Genomic DNA, 16,401 nt, shown 5'->3' on the forward strand with positions numbered 1-16,401 from the left:
ACACAATTGTGCTGCCTTTACTGAGCACGTTTCTGATTGTTCTGTGTATGAACGTGCATTATCTTATCGCCCTGTTTACAGAGGACTTGTTTTCATTCCTACTTGTGCCATCGTATCTGGGATGATATTAAACACAAAGACACAATGTGTCTGTTTTAACTTTGTCTAAAAACTCATAGTTCTTTACAAAGCCTATAATTTCACGACCTCTGGAAGTTCCTACCCAAGAAAGTTAAATTCCCAAGAGAAAAGTTTTGACGTATACATGAGAATAGCACGTAGGCATAGAAATCATACACTGATTTTCCTGGCTTCTAAGTCATCCCCTGAGTCAGCATCTAGTCTTCATATAACTGATGTATCAGGGGAGATCTGTTCTTCAGAAATTCTATGTTAAAATGATTGGGAGCGGGGAGGCGTAAGTCTCATTTTAAAGGCAGTAAGGAAGCTTGTCATTTACTGGAAAACAGTGGCATATTCCTTTGTAAATGGACAACTCCCTTTGGAAATTAACTATCACACACTAAAATATCTGTTTTATAGGCCTTATGTTTTACTTTTTGTTTTACTTTAATATATTAGGTTGTCTTGAAGTGAGGCTCTGCCGTAGTCCTGTCCTTCTGGCTCTAAGATCTGAATGTTGTGACCACTAATTTGGTAAGTGTCATTTGTCCCCAACAGCTACTTAAATTTAAGTCTCCCAATTCTCCTTTTTTAGTTTGTGGTAAGATTTAAAGAAAAGGGGAGAGGGCACAGAGATTTCTATACACAGTGATAACAGCTATATCAAAAAGGATATTAGGATAGGCTAATTGTTATAATAGAACCCCAAATCTATAATGGCTCAAACACAACAGTTTATTTCTTGCTCATGTAACAGTACAAGTCAGTGGGGCAACTGTCTTTCATGCATTCATTCAGAGACACAGGTAGAGAGGGGCTTGGCCTTCTGCAGCATGTGGTTTTCAAGGTCGCCTAGGGGTGTCTCCACTCCTCAGTGAAGTAAGAAAAGAGCATGAAAAAGTGCACATGGGAGTTTTTTATGGGCTCTGCCTAGAAGTGGTGCGTGTTACTTCTACTCACATTCCATTGGCTAAAACTCCATCACATGACCACAGCTAGCCGCAGAGGAGTCTGGGAAATGTAGTCCCTGGTGGAGCAGCTACTTAGCAGTGACAGCTCTGGAGGGTTTCTGAAGAAGAAGTAGTTCTCTCTGGCACAGCACATAAAAGAAACTTGGAGACATTCAAGGATAAAGTTGCATAAAAACAGTGGGAGAAGTAAAAAATTATCCACATTTAGATTTTCCTGACTGACACTCTTAGGTAACATCTGGCCATGAGGGCAAGACGCAATGGATGAGATTTCTCAACACCTCTGTCCATCATGACCCTAAGCCTTTATGTGAGCACCACCATGTTGCCCGTGGCCAGTGAACCACGAAGGACATTTTCCTTATTTCCTTCTCCTTATTTTTCCTCTCAGGATCCTCTTGGTCTAGGACTATACTGGCTTTGTCTCCTTCCTGGATCTAGTCATATTAGTTGGAATTGTGACAGAATTCTGCTCCCCCAGCTATGAGCCCCAGTGGTCTATAGGAAAGCTCTTGACTTCCTTAGCTCATAGTTTTCTCTGCTCCTGGAGGCTTTGGAAATGCATCCTACCTTATCTGCTCCAGGTCTTGGGACACTTGATCGGGGGAAAATTCCCTAAGATGAGACCTTTAAACCAAGTTATTAGAGAAACTGTTTTTTCTTTTCTTGTTTTTCTTTCTTTCTTTTTTTTTTTTTTTGAGACAGAGTCTTACTCTATTGCCAGGCTGGAGTGCATCGGCATGATCTCAGTTCACTGCAACCTCTGCCTCCCAGGTTCAAGTGATTCAACTGCCTCAGCCTCCCGAGTAGCTGGGACTACAGGTGCGCACCACCACACCCAGCTAATTTTTGTATTTTTAGTAGAGACGGGGTTTCACCATGTTGGCCAGGATGGTCTCGATCTCTTGACCTCGTGATCTGCCGGCCTTGGGCTGCCAAAGTGCCGAGATTACAGTCATGAGCCACCGCGCCCAGCTGAGAAACATTTTTTTTTTTCTTTGAGACAGGGTTTCACTCTGTCACCCAGGCTGGAGTGCGGTGGCACAATCACGGCTCACTGCAGCCTCAACTTCTCAGGCTCAAGTGATCCTCTCAAGTAACTGAGACTACAGGCATGTGTCACCATGCCTGGCTAATTTTTGTATTTTTTGTAGAAACAAGGTTTCACCATGTTGCCCAGGCTGATCTTGAACTCCTGGGCTCAAGCAATCCACCCACCTTGGCCTCCCAAAGTGCTAGGATAACAGGCGTGAGCCACCAGGCCCAGCCAAGAAACATTTAAAAGTAGACTAAAAAGTCTCAGGCTGGGGCTATTAATGCTACCGCAAAAGATGTGATATATATGTCTAGCTTTTTATTTTCAGGAAAAGTTTCAAAACATTTACTGAAATAAAAAGTGGTAAAGTTATAAGCTCTATTTGGAGAACTTTTAATAAGTTTAACATTTTATGTAACCTTCTAACCATTGTTGATGTTGGTGAAGTATTCCCCTCATTGGTAAATATAAACCATATGATGGGTGCCTTGTGATGCCCCAGACTTAAAGGTGTGAAATAAAAATGAACTCAAAGTCTTTGCCTGAGGTGCCTGGTACCTAGTTCTCTAGTTTTGTCAATATCTGACTAAACACTCTGGTTTCTGATTGACTTTTGCCCCTGTACTTGACCTTTCTGGCACCCGCATCCACACCCTGAAGAGCATGTATTGTCTATTGTGTGGGGATACCTGTTACTGGCCAATTTGCCACAGCTTCTCAGATATCTAACAGAGGCTGATGCCTGGCCTACTCTCCTGTTACGGCTGCCTAGCCTCTGCCCAGTCCCCTTACATTAGGATGGAGCTGAGGACGAATGGAATAGAATAACAAGATGAGTTGCTGCAAAAATACTTCAGCCTCTGAAAGTCTGTCTTTCCAAGTTGTTAGGAATTGAAAGTGTCTATTGATCGGGGAGCTGGCTGGGCTAGTGGTGTAAGCTAATGATAAGACCAGGTTGGGCTGGGCACGGTGGCTCACTCCTATAATCCCAGCACTTTGGGAGGCCGAGGCAGGTGGATCACTTGAGGTCAGGAGTTCAAGACCAGCCTGACCAACATGATGAAACCCCATCTCTACTGAAAAAAAATACAAAATTAGCCGAGCATGGTGGTGCACACCTATAATCCCAGCTACTTGGGAGGCTGACGCAGGGGAATTGCTTGAACCTGGGAGGCAGAGGTTGCAGTGAACCGAGATCACACCATAGGACTCCGGCCTGGGCAACAAGAGAGAAACTCCATCTCAAAAAAAAAAAAAAAAAAAAAAGACCAGGTAAATGGGGAATACAGTGCCTGCTAGAAGGGCGCATTTGAAGGAATAAGTTAAGAATATGTGCCAGATTTCAAAAGCTGGAGCCAAATGGGGATGATGTGTTGCTGGAAGTCCTAGCCTAACAGAGTCTTTCAGGAAGGGCAGAGTCAAAGGTCTCAGTCAACGTCAGGGTCCATTCATGTGGGAGAATGGCTAATCACAGCTTGCTAATTTCAATACCATCTGTTATGACTCCTCAAAGCACTAAGTATGCAGGAGTTGACATATGAATGTTGTTAGGGTTGGGGGAGGGGGCCAGCCTCCTGATTTCTAATTTCTAGCTGCATGTTACTACAGGAAGGGGAGTGAGACCACCACATCAGGTACCAGAATTTCACTACTGTCAACACTTGGTGTTTAAAAGAAAGCTATAGATCCCTGTGACCACTGGTTGCTGAGTGACCTCACGGACAACACCAGCAAAGCAGGATTGTGTACAAACACACATTTTGTAAATATTTTGATATTTGACATTTCAAAAAAAGCATCAAAGTAGACAGCCTGGGAAAAGTTAGACTTTGTTGAGCTTTCTCAACCTTCATTTTGTATTTTGTTATTTTTTTCTATTTTAATTTCACATGGGAGTAATAATTCAAATTTGAGGCACTATAGTCTTTTCAGAGCTTAGGTCATCTAAAGATCTGAGCCTGGCCTTGTTGAGCCATGATGAGCAGATGTGGACTGAGCACACAGTCTCACACAGGCAGCTCTTACACTAGTTGAGTATTTTAATCCCTGAGGTTTTAGAATTGTCATAGCACAGATGTGCAAGCTCCTTTCTCCCCATGGGTCAGCATCATGAATGTTCTGTCACTCTCCTTAGAGAGTTTTGCAGAAATACCACATCATATTCACCAAAACTAAGAATTCATAGTAATAGGGCTTTATAATTTCTCACACTGAAATCCCCTAATTTCTTGTCAAGAACCAAGTTGGAAAATACCACACTTCAGGGTTTTGTTTTTAACTCAAGAAGCTTCTGGTTTTCATCAGAACTTTAAAGCTCCCTCCTACCTCCAAAATAGTATTGTTAGAAAATGTAATGCTGAGACTCTGTCAGAATAAGTAGGTGATATATGCAAAATGATTTGGGCAACTTAGAAAAGTGCATGTCAAGGTAAACTGCTGATAAAGGCCGGGAGTGGTGGCTCACACCTGTAATCCCAGCACTTTGGGAGGCTGAGGTGCACAGATTGCTTGAGGCCAGGAGTTCAAGACCAGCCCAGCCAACATCATGAAGCCCTGTCTCTACTAAAAATACAAAAATTAGCTGGGCTTGGTGGCACATGCCTGTAATCCCAGCTTCTTGGGAGGCTGAGGTATGAGAATTGGTTGAACCCAGGAGGCGGAGGTTGTGGTGAGCCACGATTGGAGCCACTGTACTCCAGCCTAGGCAACAGAGGAAAAAAAAAAAAAAGTGTTGATAAAAATAATCATCATAATTATGGTCAGTATTGGTGCTTTGACTTTTGATATTTTTATTATCGTTATTTTAAAGATTTTTTTTGTCTTTCTAAATTGACTTTCATCTGGGAGCCTTAGCACCACTTCTAACTAGCCAAAGCATGTTTGATTGTAGGCCAGACTCCCCACGGAGAGGCTTCTGATCTTATTCACAGGGACATTTAACCTGGGGTTCACTGAAACCTTTGAGGAAGGATGGATGAGTCATCTCTCTGCCAAAAGAAGATGATTCCTGGCATTCTATGGGGCTCCCAGTGCATTGGGACAAGGAGGCTTGGAAACTACTCCACGGAGGCATTGACCTTGGGTAGTGCCTTCCAAGCCAGAGTGGAGAGAGTGGAGCCCTCATCTTTGTCCAAAAGAGCATTAGTATAACCCCTCACCCCAACCCCACCCCATTCTCTCCTTTTTAAAAGGAGAGAAGAATATATACAAGAAAAAATTGGAAAAAATACATCAAAATGTTAAAAATTGTTGAGATGGTATTTTATGTTGTGTTTTGCCCCCATTTAACATTATGTTGTAAACATTTTACCAAATCACTAAATGGTCTTTGAAAACATGATTTTTAATGGCTGTGTTTCCATTGCACTGACACATTTTAATGTATCAATTTTTTGTTGTTGGACATTTTGATTGACTTTAGTGTTCTACTATTTTTAAAGTTTCTAATGCATATTGGTGAATTGGCCCCTAGAAAGGTACCAATGTCTACTTCAAAACCTTGGTCTTTTTTAGTTTCTCATATTAAAATGCATGCTGCTAGGTCCCAGTGGTATTGGAAGCTCTGAGGAGGAGCCTGGGGATATGCATTTTAATCTGCCCTCCCAATTCTTCTGCATTAATGCCTGAGAACTATTGACATGCTGCATTCAGTTCAACAAATATTCAGTTGGCAAACATTTATTAGACCAAAAAAATTAGGAAACTCTGAGCTAGTATATCTATGCCAGAATTTAACTTAAAGTCTTTTTTTGGCTTCCGATTTTTAGATTTTCCTTTAAATGTAATATGATGTAGTAAAAAGATTATTAGCTAGGGAATCAAGAAACTGTATTGTACACATGAAATCACTGAGGCCCATAATGGTTCATTTACTTCCTGGTGGTCACTTAGAGATTTAGTGGCAGAGGTTGAACTAAATAAAGGGCCCAGAGTCACCCAACCTTTAGGTAAGAGACAAAAGGCACCAATGAGAAGATTGACTCCTGAGGCAACGCCCTGCCTCAGCCAAGGAGCTCTTACCTGCCCTCAGATAGGCATGCCCGTACTTCAAGACACTCTTGGGCAGCCTAGACCTAGCAAGGGGCCCATGTGCCCATCTTGGTCACCTAATGGGGCCAGACCATGGTGTACCCTGATTCCTGAGGTGGTAGCACTGAAGAAGCTGGACCCAGGAGGACAGAGGGCAGCCGTGCAGGCAGCATCCATGTGATCAGCGCCACAAGAGCAGAGTAGGAGGTGGGATCTGGGGTCAGAAACCAAGACAGCAGAGCAGGGTCAGGGCAAGTGCCAGACTAAAATGTGTGGGCAATTTGAGGTCAAGGCAGGGATGAGTTGAAAGGAAGACAAGCAAGAGCTAGAGGGGAACTGCAGAGGATTTGGCCTCAAGGATGGAGTCCCACTGTGTGACCTCACAGTCAGGGGAGGTACCTGTATCAAGCCGTGCCTGCCTTTTTAAATCTGAAAGGTGCTATGTTTCTGGGCTGCCTTCTGACAGCAGGAGAGTAGGAGCACAGCCTGAGAGGAGGCAGGCCGGAGCAGGAGGAACCTGAAAATGGAAATTTAGGAAACAATTGAAAAAACAATTTTAGCAACAAAAAACCAATTTCTTTAAACTCTCACCATCCTCTAAGAGGAAGTCTGACTATTCATCCTGCCTGCATAACCCTGCTGAAACCCATCAACCCACACCCACTGATCACCTGATGGTATCTGACTGCCCGGCTTCCTCTCATCCCACCACCTCAACTTCCAGAGCCCACCAAGGCATCACTTGACTTTCAAGTTCTGCCTGGACACTGCCCAGCTCCCTACCCTCCCCAGTTCATGTTCAGGTTCTAGAAATCAGCTTTAGTTTCCTCCACGCCTACGTCTATGTCGATCCCCTGCAAAGACACCTGGTAACACACAAGAGCCAGAACCCAAAGGAGCTCCTCCACAGGACCCTCCTAGGGCTTAGCCACCAGGGAATTTTGCTGATGATCCCCAAGCTTCACTGCCCCGTGCAAGTCTCAATTACCTCAAGGGTATCCCTGTTCAGGATCACTACTCTCCTGATTCTTGGCCTCCTAGCCCAAACTCATGGCTCCTGGGTCATGATGAGTAAGAGTTCTGGCAAAGTCTACAACCTCTCTTGAAACAGAGGTACCTTGAATCAGATAGAGGGTGACTTTCCAAGAATGGCTGGGTCGGTTCAAGTCTTCACTATAATGTTTGCCTTATGTAAAACCCATCACCTTGTTGTCCTGCACAACTTTCTTGAGTGAGGCACCTTCTGATACTCAGATGACATTCTAACTGCTCACGAGACCTGGACCCCTGGGCCAGGAAAGCCCATGTGGTGGTGACAGCAGTGCTTCCAAATCTCACCCACAGGAGACAAAAATAGGAGTTCCATGGCATCCAGACAAGGTGTCCACATGCTGCTGGAGAGTCTTGAGTGGTCACAGAGTACAAAGTTCAAGGGCAAAGATTGTTCAGTGGGTCCCAAGATTTGACAAGTGCCACTGGTGGTCCCACCCTTGCCTCTCTACATTGATTCCATGTCCCACTTCCTCTCACGCTATGCTAATAACAATCTAACCTGAAAAAATAAAAGTATTCACACAGCCTCTGGCCAAAGCTACAGGAAGACCCTGGCCCAGGCAAACTCTGTTCCTGCCCCACAGCTGTCATTTTACCTGCCCTACCCCATGGGAGCGTGTGCCACTGGTATCAAGTCTTCCTGCTGGGCCAAGAGGCACTGCCTCGAAGAGGCTCAGCATCCCCAGATAGCAATGTCCCACCACTGCAGTCAGAAGCAACTGGGCAAACCCGAAGACTCAGCCCCCCATCCAGAGAGACCATCCCATTTTCCATCGCCTAAGTGCCAGACAGCCCAAACTGCTGTGTAGACAGCTACCAGGAAAACTGGAGCAATGAGAGACATCTGAGGTCACCCCAGCTAAGCTCGGAAGGCCACAGAGCTTAACTGCCTTCTTGACTGTGACCCATCAAAAGGAGCCCCAACACATCTAGTAGATGGCTTAAATAAAAAATACTGAGGTTACCAAATGCTGGCAAACATGTGGGGACACTGGATCTCTCCTACATTGCCTGTAGGAATGTAAAATGGTACAGCCACTCTAGGAAACAGTTTGGCAGTTTCTCATAAAAGTTAAACATATACTTACCACATGATCCAGCAATCCTACTCATGGGTATTTACACAAGAGAAATGAAAACTTATGTTCACGCAATAAACTTTACATGAACATTTATAGCAGCTTTATTTGTAATACCTAAAAACTGGAAAATAGCCAAATGTTTTTCAGCAAGTTAGTGGGTAACACACTGGTACATCCACACCTTGAAATACTATTCAGCAATAAAAAGGCACGTGCTCTTTACATACAATTCAAATGGATCACAAGGGCATTATGCTGAAAGCCAGTCTCAAAGAGTTATATGCTACATGATTCCATTTAGAGAATGTATCACTGACAAAATTACAGTGATAGGCCAGGCACGGTGGCTCATGCTTGTAATCCCAGCACTTTGGGAGGCCGAGGCAGGAGTGCCCAGGAGTTCAAGACCAGCCAGGGCAACACAGGGAGACCCCATCTCTACAAAAATTTAAAAAACTAGCTGGATATGCGGGCATGCACCTGTGGTCTCAGCTACTTGAGAGGCTGAGATGGGAGGACTGCTTGAGCCCAGGAGTTTGAGGCTGCAGTAAGCCATGATTGTGCCATTGCACCCTAGCCTGGGTGACAGAGCGAGACCCTGTCTCAACAAGCAAAAAAAAAAAGAAAAAATTACAGTGATAGAGAACAGATCAGTGGTTGTCAGGATGGGTGTGATTATCAGAGGAGGAGCACAGGGAACTGTGGTGGTGACTATTCTCTATTCTGATGGTGATGGTCGTTACTCCAGCCTGCACATGTGATACGTTGCATAGAACTGTAGACATACAGGTACACACACACACAGAGTGCATGTAAAAACCGGCAAAATCATATAAGACTGTATCTGCGTTTATTTGAACTATACCAGCGTCTGTTTCTTGGTTTAGCCCAAGTACTACAGCTATGTAAGACATCACTGGGGGAAGGTGGAGAAAGTAGACACTGTATAACTTCTTGTACATCTTATGCTATTTCACAAAAAAGGCATTAAAACTTTTTAAAAGTTTTTAAAACTATGCTAAAAACAGGGTTTTCCCACCTTGAGGAGGGGGATTTATCCCCTGGCTGCTCCTTTATGAGCAACTCCTACTATTTATTTTGCCGCCTTCTAACTTGTGGTTTGAAGTCTACAATGTCCTGCTGGCTTTGGCCGCACCCTCTGCTTCTCAGAGACTGACAGCCCATCTCGGATGGAATCAAAGCTCAAGTATGCCAGCACTGAATGTGAATGTGCCCCATTTACCCCTCCCTGAGACCATAACTTCAAAGCTAGGTAGATTCAGATCTAAGAAATGGTCTCACGGTGAAAATCGAGGACAAATCATCCTTCTCGCCCCTGTGCAGTAATTTCTTTTCTGGAATGGCTCTTTGCTCTGCTCTTCATACAGATTATACTCTTCACCTTCACCAAATGGGCCCTCCTTTAATGGAAGGAGATTAACCCTTCTTTGCCCCCTTTCAATCTCATTCAGCTGAGGGCTTTCTTTTAACAGCGCTGCTGTCTCCGGGCCTTGTGCCACAGCTGAATGCTACAGAGTGAGATGGCTGCCTTCTCTTTGAAGCATTTACGTCCCTGTTAAATACCTTTTTGCCAGACTTGGCCCTGGAAAGACAGTTTTGAAATTAAATTTATTGTGAGCTGCCTGGGTTGGCAGTATGGAGTTGCACAAGGCCATGGGCATTTAGGTCAAGAGGGACTCGCTGCACTCACCACCTTCGGATCCCTATCTTAATGAAACTCGAGCTGTATTTACTCCCAGGTTCTGCAGAGGAGTCCCCAGCAGCACCTAAGATGGAGGCTGAGCATATGGGCTGAAGTCTATGCAGCATCCTGTCCGGATGTGACAATACACTCACAAGCCACTGCTACCCCAGGACTGGCCTCAGCCCCCAGCTTCCAACCGTGCCTTAGTTATTAGAGGGACTCATCTCAAGAGACCATGATGAGAGGGACAGCGGTGCGCATTTCTCAGGCCTGGCTGTGAGTTGGCAACCAGGATCGTGTGCTAGAAAGGTGACAATTTTAATCGTTGACTTTCCGTAGTCGTTGGTGAATCTCGTAGTTTTGCACCTTTTAGTTTCAAAACCATACTGAACAACGGAAAATGAAACCTGCAGCTTATTTTTAGCCGTTCATGCTAAATCATGAGATTTTTCTTTGCAAACCAAAGAGGATAAAGGCTATTTCAGCAGGCTAAACTTAGTCAATTGACTTAATATAGCAATCAAGTCTGGTTCTCTGACAAGTCTCAAGTGACATTGAGAAGTTTCAGGTGATATTTTGGCCAACATTGACTATTTTGCTTAAAATTATATTTAGTTGAGTTTTGTTTTTAGTTAAACAAATTTAGTACGATATTTTCATCTGAGAGGAATTGGAAAACATGTTATAAACCCTCCATTCTGTCATTTAGTCATTAATTCAATTAACCTATAACTATTTTTAAGTATCTGACAGCTTAGAACTTTTTTTTAATTGAGCCAGTGTGTTGAATTACAAAGAGCAGAATGCTAGAAATTAAGGAATATGGCTTCTATGCTCATTGCTGAGGCCTTTATTTAAATATGACACTTACTCTCTTTGAACCTAATTTTCTTCTCCCTCAAAGAAATGGTTTAGATGGCATTTTCTAAAGCGTCTTCCTTGTCCTTTAATTCTGTGAAACACGCTCTGCCACTGAGGGCCTGAGGAAATGTTGAGGTGTGCTTTGGGGGCTGTGGCAGTGTTGTCAGGCCACTCTTATTTCTGTCTTCTCTTTCCCTGTTCTAGGAGAGACAGGTTTACACAAAGCACTGTGGTCTGCTTGCCAGACAACTTGTGGCTCCCCTTGGTAAACAAGTGATTAAGTACTTGAAAGATTTTCATAGAGATTTTCAGCCCCCAAGCCCATTCCTTAACTCCTGAAGCAAGTACTTTAACTTTAGGAAGTGGCTTCATGATACAAAGCTGAGGATCCCACTGGTAGTGGTAGAGAAAGGACTTCGGAGTTTGGTGTTGGTGAGTCCAAAACATCCTCAGTGAGCCTCTCCATGGTGTTAGAAAATGCTCTAGTGCCCTGGAAGATACAAAGATCTTGCAGGAAGCAAGCCAGAGACATGGGCCTAGGTAGATAATTCAATACAACCAAAATGTACTGTGCTTTTATCTTTAGTCGAAAGGAGTTAAAGACTCACTGAGGCTTGTTAAGCTTCTCTGACTGAGAAGAGGTGCATTGTTGTGGCCCTTTCTGAGCTGCAACGTCATGTATCTGAGAGAAGAGAAAGCAAGTAAATTTATCCCCAGGTTTAAGTCTTGAAATATTTGTTGCCCAGGGTGTGAAGAAAGATACAAAGAGAAGATTATGCTCTCACATGAGGTGGATTTTTATGGATCTGTAAGAATTCTTACTTTTTTACCTTCATTTATATCCCCACCTTCCCTTTTCAGCCTAGTTGCCAGTCTCTCCAAAAAGATGAAACTCTACTTCCTTGCTGAATGTGTTTTGCCAATTCAGAATCTAGAAGGCCCTGTTGTCTCACTTGCTCTCCATCTGGTGCATGACAAGCAGTCATGGCAGAAAAGGAACATGTGATTGGGTAGTAGGAATGGGCACTCAAGGTCATTATTCATGCCATGTTTCAAATGCACTGAGAAATGAAAGCAGCAACTATTCAGTTGCTAAAGCCGAGGTAGTGATTTCCATAATGGTGGTGGCACCTGTTGAGGATGCTCCCACAGGAGGATTTGAGTTGGGTTAGGATGGGTTGAGATGTTGTCCACCACAGTCTGCCTTGCAGCCTATGTCATTTGCCACTTTTCCTTTGTTAAAAAACACATGGTTTACAGTTCCCTTTTCCTTCCAGCTCTTTCCTGGAGGGTAACCCCAGTTTGGTCCACAAGGCTTGCTGCCCAATCCTTGCCAACAGGTGTGTACTCCTTTCTCACGTCCTACACAGATGCTAATGGATGGACGTGAGGACGCTCATGTCTAAGAACTGGAGAAGGTTTCCTGGAGTTCAGAATCCTCAAGCATGTCATTCATCCAACCTTCATTCTACTACCTATGAGCGTTGAGCAAGATAGTCTTCCTCTCCTATTCCCAGGTGGGGTGGAGCTGGTGGATTAGAAAGCCCCCTTTGAGAGCCATCTTGTTGGCATATACAATTACTGCAAATGAAGCAGGATAGTCAGCTGGCCACATACACCAGAAGGCAGGAGACTTGGAGTCCAGCTCTTGACCTACTTGACCTAGAAAACAAGCTGGGCTTGATTTTTTAGAATCACAAACTTTTAGAACTGGAAGGGACCCGAGACAGAGGCAAAATGAACAGATGTTAACAAACAGAGTCATTAAAATGATTTTAGTGTTTAAATCATTTTAATAATAAAATAAAACAGTAAATTTGGTTGAGGAAAATCTCTTACTTCAAAATTAGGCTTTTTAAAAGTCCATTTAAAAATATGTTGGAAAAAAATCATAATAGCTACTTAGGTTATCTGTTCAGGAGAAAAATACTATTTGTGAGTTGAAAGTAGGTCAGTTTGAGCCGGGCACAGTGTTATGAGCCTATAATCCTAGCTACTCAGGAGGCTGAGGCGAGAGAATCGACTGAGAGTTCAAGTCCCACCTGGGCAACATAGCGAGACTGTGTCTCAAGAGAACCCAAAGCCAAATAAACAAAAGAGAATAGGCTAGTCTGATTGTTCCACTGATTTTTCTTTAACTGATCATTTAGAGTAGAACACTCTAACAACCTGATAACAAATTTATTCACAAATGCTGAATATATTGGGTGTAAAAGGAAACTAGCTATAATTTTTAATATAGTGAAAGGCTACATTAATAATAAACTCACTTACGAAGTGTGTGATCTTGGGCAAATCGTTGGATCTCTCTCAGCCTGTTTGGTCACCTGTGAGAGGGAAAAAACTAGACTCCACTAGGTTTTAATAAATACATTTCAAGTGGAAATGTATTTATTTATGGCAAATCTCCCAGCAAAATATTTACTCTGCTTTCTACACTTAACTTTCCATCATGGTCCATCTGATTCCTCCTCTTTCATTCTGTCTTTTCCACCTGCTGGGCCCAGCCTGTCTCCAGCTGGTGGCATCCTAGTTTCCCACAATTCCCAGGGCCTGGAGGGTAGAGGCTGATTCATATGAACAGAGGTAGTCAGGGCTCCAGGGAGATAGAGTCCTCTACCAGGTGTCTGCACAATAAGAAGATTACTGACATCAGGGATGGAGTGTGGACGTAGGAGGAAGTTTTATCCTCTTAGGATTGGTGGAAAGACGTAGACTTTGCAATCAATCAAACTTAGATTTGAATCCTAAGTCTGCTATTTACTGTGTGTAATCTCTATTAGTTCCTCACCTAAAATTGAAGATACTTAGTTTGCAGGATTATTGGTTAGAATGAAATAAACATTGGACATGTAGCTAAAATATTGAGTATGTAGTAGGTTCTCCATAAGGGTAGCTAGTATAGACTTTTTAGCTCTGATCAATGTGGAAGGCAGAAGTTCCTGCCCATGTCTCTAGGCAAGATGTAGATGTTCAAAGTAGCATTGAACTTCCTCAAAAATCCAAAGGCATTTTTGGTCATTGGTAAATTAAATCACCATGTTGTTTCCAGGACTAAATACGCTATAAACAGATGTAATAACCAACCTCATTAAAAAATCTTAAACTTCTTAAATACTAAGAATTTAAACAAAAGTGTATTTGGTAAACATTTTTATTTTTCTTTTAATTTCAACTGGAATAGCCTAACCTGACAACAATGTACCCACAAATGTTGACTACCTCTATTAGGTGTGAAAAGAACCCAGCTGTAATGTTTAATGTGGTGAATGGCATAAAGGAACATGCAAACTGATCCAAATGTTTATAAACCAAGTATTCCTCTGGGACTCAGTGCCCTGACTTTATGTTTTTTTTAAAACATAGAGAGTCAAGCTTTGTTCGTACTTGAATTATGTACATTGCATTAGCCATGCAATTTAACTTTAACCCACAGGACTGCAAAGAAAATTAGCTCAGCCTGCAGAACAACGAGACCGCGAGCAAGTAAGCACGTTAATCAAAGTGAAAGGCTCACCCCTCACTTCTAGCTCTGTCCTTCTCCAGCCTGTGCCTGCCAGATTATTTCGGGTTCCTCATGTTTGACTCGTCAAAGCGGCAGAAACAAGCTAAAATGTTCACTGTGGAAAAGGGATTTGCCTTTTAAATTAATGTTTGTGCACATGCCCCGAGGAGGCTGATGAGAAGCACGCAATTTTTTTAAATCATAAATGAATGCATACCCTTGCCACTAGTAATCATGACAAAGCTTAAGTAATTCAGCCATGAGCATGGTTTTCTGAAAGTATAAAACAGGATTTACTAGTTGAGAATGTCTGCCTAAACAAGCTCATTGCTTTGAATATTTTCAACTATAGTTCACATTTGTTTAATCCAAGCAGGTCTGGTAAACGTACCACGTTTACTGATTGAGTGTCTTGGAACATCACAAAATAAACCAATACATGGCTTTCAGGCTGGTTTTGACAGAGGGTGGACAGAGAACCCCACAGGGGGTTTGGAAACTGCCCTGGCATCTGGCTTACAAGTACCAGTAGGGGACCTGACCACATTCACCACCCTTCCCTGTAAAGGGAATAGAACACTATTTACTCATCTCCTGGGAGCCTAATATGGATTACTGTTGTTGTCACTGTCATTTATTATTCCCGACAGAGGAGGCAGACGACTTAGTTCTATGTGGTCAGAGTTGATTCCATAACGTGTATATTTAGCCTACATGATAATAATTTGCGAGTATTTTTAAATGAATGTCTAGCTTTCAAACGTCATTAATGGGGAATATCTCAACAGACATGAAGAGCATTCAATGCCTAGGTGTTTGCGTCAACCTCCTCCCACCCCACTGTAAGGAATCTGCTTCATAGATGACCGTATATTGAATTGGTGCCTTATAACTCAGCGTGATCATCTCTCTAATTCTCGACCCCCACGGTAAAGGAGGAATTGGCCTAAGGACACTCCATTCTAATTTTCTGACGCTGTCAATGCTAACCAGAGCTCATAGAGCAATGATGTGGGGGTGGGGAAGATGGTTCCACCATTGGTGTGAGACCAGGAGCCACTGTTTTCGTTAGAGCCACATTTATTTCTGGAGTAGTTGTGGGAGAGAGATGTACTCCAAAGAGAAGAGGACTCTCGCTGTGGTTCAGGTATGACCCACCATCTGGACAACTCAACTCAGAGACTTTAAAGTGTATAGGATATAGGAAGGCAGGGTACATTCCACACACTAAGCTAAAAATCACTTATGCTCTGGGGCAGGAGATAGAATGAGAGCTAGAAACAAAAGATCCAGTTGTGAAACCTAGTACCTCAGCTAAGGTGTTTGAACATATTTTCTCTTTTAAAAAAATTCTGGGGAGCTTCAATGTGTTGCTAACCTGATTATTTTCAGCCAGTCCTTACAGAAGATTGAGGTTCTGGAAAACTAGCAACCCCAGAAAATATTAATTCATTTTTGCACGTGTTAAAATTAACAACAGTATATTCAGTGATGCAATAGGCAATTAAAGACTCTTGGAGAGATAAGAAGAAGAAAACTATAAATATTATATATTCAAAATCAGTCTCAGCATTTTATAAAAATGTTGGCTTATGTCCAGGATCTAAGGGTGGGGGTGGGCATGGTTTCTTTGTAGCTAAAGAAATAGAGTGGAAAAGAATCTGTTCTATTTCCTTAAAAATAAAAGACTTCTTGTTTTATACAGCATGGCAAATAAAATGCTTTTTTGTTTTTTTACCTGCCGGTAGGATCTGGAGGAAATTTTGCTAGCAAGCTAGGCTGTTTTCCTCTTTGGGGACCTGGTGACACTGGTTTTGCAGCAAAACCGTATTTGCTTATTAGGCATTTCTTAAAAATCCTGAATAAGCAGCTCTTTCAACAGTTTTTGTTCCACATGTTAAACATTTCATTGCAATTTGAGCTTCGAGTGTGTGTGTGTGTGTGTGTGTGTGTGTGTGTGTGTGTGTGTGTGTGTTGATAGGAAGGAATGAAAGGGGGTGCATAAGAATTCTTGAAGGTTTTTTATTTAAAAAATT

The 16,401-nt window shown here is 42.7% G+C and overlaps 1 protein-coding gene across 24 annotated transcripts in view; it reads left to right on the forward strand.

The window, feature by feature from the left end:
- ZBTB38 (zinc finger and BTB domain containing 38) overlaps positions 1–16,401 on the forward strand; it is a 79,955-nt gene that overhangs the window by 724 nt on the left and 62,830 nt on the right. For 9 of the 24 annotated variants that reach the window (XM_063722233.1, XM_063722231.1, XM_063722232.1 and 6 more), the window contains exon 2: positions 583–657. The gene's annotated coding sequence lies outside the window, so the exon portion shown is untranslated. Of the gene's footprint in view, positions 1–582; positions 658–12,137; positions 12,201–14,955; positions 15,513–16,401 lie in introns of those variants that run through there. The other 15 variants (XM_054552728.2, XM_054552731.2, XM_024244303.3 and 12 more) reach the window with 3 other exon arrangements.

Source organism: Pongo abelii, chromosome 2, assembly GCF_028885655.2.
Source record: "Pongo abelii isolate AG06213 chromosome 2, NHGRI_mPonAbe1-v2.0_pri, whole genome shotgun sequence".
Lineage (NCBI taxonomy): Eukaryota > Metazoa > Chordata > Mammalia > Primates > Hominidae > Pongo > Pongo abelii.